The 4880-nt window shown below is 40.5% G+C and overlaps 1 long non-coding RNA gene across 1 annotated transcript; it reads left to right on the forward strand.

Moving 5' to 3' along the window:
• Positions 1-2174: 2174 nt before the first annotated feature.
• Positions 2175-2675, forward strand: LOC121395768. Its single transcript, XR_005962663.1, has 3 exons — positions 2175-2239; positions 2333-2418; positions 2512-2675. It is a non-coding gene; the product is annotated as an uncharacterized LOC121395768 (long non-coding RNA).
• The last annotated feature ends 2205 nt before the right edge of the window (positions 2676-4880 follow it).

The following is a 4880-nucleotide window of genomic DNA, read 5'->3' on the forward strand; positions in this document are numbered from 1 at the left end:
TTCAAGGCTAGCAGAGGAAGAAGAAGGAGCTTCCTCCCGATTTCTTTTTCTGTATAGTGTGAAATTGATTCAAATTTTTTTCCCTTTTTTTTTTTTTTAACTTCTTTTTTCTAATGATGTTTGAAAAAACTCCAAACTTTTTTTTAGACCCATTTTTGCAGATTTAATATATATCCTGTCCCTGTCGGCTTCTTTTTAGGAAACCAACGCATTAAAATAGGATATGTTATAGTAGGAATTCTGATATGGAAGCGTTACAGGATCTGGAAGAAAAACCGCCCGTCCCACTGAAAAGACAGAGGATGAACCGAAGAACAAAAAAAGTCTCCAAAAACAGTAAGGCTCCCGTGTTCTCTGCTTAAAGGGGTAGAACATTTCAATTGTTTGTATTGAAGAATATAATTTTATTGTTACTGTTCCTTTTTATTATTTATCAATTCATGTTTAATTTGCATTTGCAAATTAAGATTCGCATTTGGTTCTGCCCGGCAGAAGGATTCGGCTGAATCCAAATCCTGCTGAAAAAGGCCGAACCCGGGCCGAATCCCAATCGAATCCTGGATTCAGTGCATCCCTACTTAAAATAGACTTGGTTTATTATGGAGCAAAAATGTAAACTTTTAAATACAATAATGGAACATGAACCGTAACACGCTTCTTCCTCTCTGTTCCTGCAGGTTCCACATGAAGACTTTTGAGAAAATCGAGTCCCTGAATGTGGTAAGTTTTATATATATTTATTTACACTTTATTCTTTGTCACTGGATGATTGTACATGGGAAATTTGGGCATGCATGGGTATGTATGTGTCTAAATCTCTAACCTCTGCCTTTTCAATTTTTTTCAATGGCAGATTGTTGAGAACATATGGCATCTTCTTTCCAAATACGTGGAAACGATGATTCGAGAGAGGATTCAGCCTGACATACGCGCCAAAAGCAATTATCTTGCCTCGTTCCGTTTCATCAATATCGATTTTGGCACGAAGGTAATGATCTCTTTCTGTACTTGGGTTATTCCTCTTCTTGTAAATAGATTTCTTGTAACACCCCAATCTTTATGCTCAGCCCCCACATAAAGTCTTGGAAAACTCATGCGGATCCAGAAAAAAAGCAAATAATGTTGGATCTCGATATCAGGTACATTTCAACCCCATCTTTTTCTATTTCCTTTGCCCACTCTGAAATGTCCCTTCCTTACATAATTGTCTTTTGCTCCTTTTTTCAGTTATAATGCCGACATAAAGGTGGATGCTGGTTTTACGGAAAAACCCCCATAGCCGGCATCAAATCTATAAAGGTGAGCCTTACCAGTCTTATATCGCGTACGTTAGCTGCTTCCTTTGCATTTATTACATATATAAACATTACTTTCTCTTTTGCAGCTGGAGGGAATCTTGCGGGTAATTTTGGCACCGCTGATGGAGGACTCACCCATATTTGGAGCACTGACCGTTTATTTCCCTCATCGTCCGGTAAGTTAAGATTTGGAGCTGGTAAGATGAAGGTAGAATTCATTTGTAGTTAGGAAACCGTAGATATTTCTAGTTCTGTAGTTTGAACTCTTCAATGTGACTGTTGCATTTATTGCAGGTATTGGAACTACAATGGACCGGATTTGCCCACCTACTGAATATTCCTGGACTTCAGTAAGTTGACTTATATGTATTCATACTCTGCCCTTCCTTCCCAGCTATTGCTTTTGTCTTTAATCAAAAACGTTATTGCGCTTTATTCCTCTCCCAATTCTCTACCTGCTCTATCTAGCTTATTTTTGTACATTGGAAATAACATACATATTTCCTTCTCCCGTCTCCTTCAGAACGCTGTCGGAAAGAGAGCTTGTGAACCAAATCGGACAGATCATCGTTTGCGCCGCAGCATTTCAGCCATCCCCTTGCAGCCAGATTTGATTTGGCTAAGCTGCAGTTTTTAGAACCCTGGGTAAGGCCTAGTTTGTATTTTATAGCCTTCCTGCTTCCCTGTAGAGAGTCAAAGAGTGAAAGTTTAATTTGAAAACTAAGAGAGTCTACGTTGAAGCTCTTTTCTCTATACATTACCTTTTTCACTTTATTTTAGAATGCGCTTCGTATCCGAGTCATAGAAGCCAAAAACCTTGTTGCCAAGGAAATTTTAACCAAATCGTCGAACCCTTATGTTGTGATATGCGGAGGAGAACAACAGCAAAGACAAGGGTGATACACAAGAACTTGAATCCAAAGTGGAATGAGACCTTTGAGGTATCGCATCACATACCCAGATATTTATCTGTACAGTAAATTCAGTAGATTGCATCTTAGATATTATAACCACATTTCTCGTTTTATCCTTAGATATTATATTCTGACCTCCCAGACCAGGAGATAGAATTTAATCTCATGTCTGACAAAGGCGTTAAGATAAACCAGCAATTGGGCAGGTGAGTATGTCCATATGTGACCCTATAATAACAATAAGCAGCTGTAGAATCTGTAGATACAGTTTCTAACTATTTTTCCTTTCCCATATCTAGTTGCAGAATTAGAATTAAAGAGGTGCCAGAGAGAGGATTCATAGACAAGGTAAGTGTAGCCAGTCATGTTGATATATAATGATAATAATAGTAATACTAATAATACAAAGCTTTCTGAGGCATCTGACTATGTTTTTTTACTTTACTATTTTAGTGGATAGATTTGGAGAACGTAAAAGTCTGGCCAGCTTCATATCAAGGTGACACGTCTCAGGCTACTTTCAGACCCAACCCAACTGGAAGAGGTAAAGTCTCTGTTCCTTTACGCTGGCTGCCGTGGAAATACGTTGGAATGTTTTTGTTGGTGCATCAAATTTTTTTTTGGTTTTCCAGGTGCTGGAAAGTAACGAACAATCTCGGCCAAAAAGAGATAATGAGATTGCTTCAGCCGTTCTGTACACCTATATTGAAAAAGGAAGGGGTCTGCCTGTTCTACAAGTGAGTCAGATTAAAAGTCCCTCTAACTGCCATTCCTGTCCCTACTGCCTGTATTATCTTAATTTGAGGTCCTTTTTAATCTCGAGTATTTAAGATATAATAGGTGTAAAATATCTCCAACACCAAGTTGAAAGTTTCCCTTTTTCCCATTTATACACCATTATTGATCGACATCTTTTCTTGTCCAACAGATAAAAGAAGGACAATTCTGAAAGCGTTAGCTGTCGTGCAGTTTGGCGTTGAAGACAATGTAAAGAAGTTTGGAGTAAGTATTAGAATAACTGTCCAAATATGTGTTACTTATGGAGGAAGGGGAGGCGCTGATTGACACTTCCTTGTACCCTGTGAAAATATCTGTTTCATTAAATGGCCGTGCCAGATTCCATTCTGAATACATCTTATTTCTATTAACAGAGCAGAATAAATAACGGAGAAGCAGAGTGGAAAAAAGGTTCCAGTTCTTGATAAGGAACCCACTTAATGAGGAACTGAAGCTTAAGGTGAGTACAAATGGGCTTTTCTTACGGCTGCTGTTGTACCCATGTAGGGTGCTGTGTTGTGTTTCTTTGCTTTCTGACCCCATTATGACCGGTATTTTCACAGGTTCACAATGAACACAATAAGCCCATCGGAAGTATTACGTGCGCCTATCTCGCCTTCTGGCTGCTTCGGAAATGACCTTGCAGGACTGGCTGCCCCTGGAATCAACTGAACAGAATAGTGAAATCCGGGTGAAATTACAATTGAGGGTAAAGTGGCATACACTCTATTGTGTTTAATATCATCTGTGCTAGAATATTTTCAGCTTTAAAAGACACTGGCATAAACAGTAACAGGGGGAGGCAGGCCCGGGTACAGACTGTAGCCCCCATCAGGAAGCGTTTTTTTCCAACGTTTTTTCGCCGGCACAAACTGCAGGCGGCTCACAGAGCGGGCCCTGCTAGAATTGCACCCACTACTCCCCGGTAGTTCAGTCAATGGCCATTAAAGAAATGGTCTCTCATGTTGTATATTGATCCAGTGTTATGTGTTTTCCCCTTAGATTTTGACCCCTGATGTTGGAGCTCCATCGCCCCAAGGAAAGACCAAGGCTCAATATATCAAACCACGGACCAAAGCAAAAGAAGCTGAGCGTTCATTTTACAATCATTAGGTGACTGGCCAGTCTACCAACTCATAGACACAATCCACACAATCTATTTGATGAATTAGAGCCAACAGAAATTCCAAATAAAGAATTTATTCCTGATTCAAATGATATTGTTTACCCGTTATTAAGATCAAAGCTAACGCGCAGGTCTCCCTCCCACGGTTGGACAAATCTCAAGTCCTTTATAGGAGTTAAATGGAACATGGAACATACAGGATCTAGGATAAGGTGCAGCCCTTTTAGCCTCCTCCACCCTTCCCAGCTAGCCCCCCAGGTAAGAACAATGGAAAGCGGGAAAAAAGAGGGGCCGTCGTCGGGGGTGCGAAAAACAGAGGAGGAGCGTTGAGCAGGGCAGGGGTTTTAAGAGGATGTGGTTGTGAAGAGTTCATACATATTTGTTTTTTGTTCCCACCCTCCCTCTCTAGGTAAGACGATATCCAGTCGAGAAAAAGGTGCTCCAGGGTGTATGACCGATCGCCTGGATGGGTCAGAAGAATTTTCTCATAGCACTTAAATTGGCTGAAAAAGTGCTAGAGTTTTCGCGTTCCTCTGGGGGGGAGTGTACACACTTATCTGTTTGCTTGTCAACCAAAGATTTTTTGCTCATTTGAAGAGAGGGAGTCAGAGGCTCAGACATAAGAGCATCAGTGCAGCTACTAAGTAACATAAAATGAAGGTGTTGCAGATTAACAGTGCAGGCCCTACCATTGAGTGAGTCACAAGTGCACTTGCCAAGAACTAGGGGGACACTTTCTCTCACTCGACAGTGCAGCATCAGGTC

The sequence above is a fragment of the Xenopus laevis genome, chromosome 7L (genome assembly GCF_017654675.1).
Source record: "Xenopus laevis strain J_2021 chromosome 7L, Xenopus_laevis_v10.1, whole genome shotgun sequence".
NCBI classification, from domain to species: Eukaryota; Metazoa; Chordata; class Amphibia; order Anura; family Pipidae; genus Xenopus; species Xenopus laevis.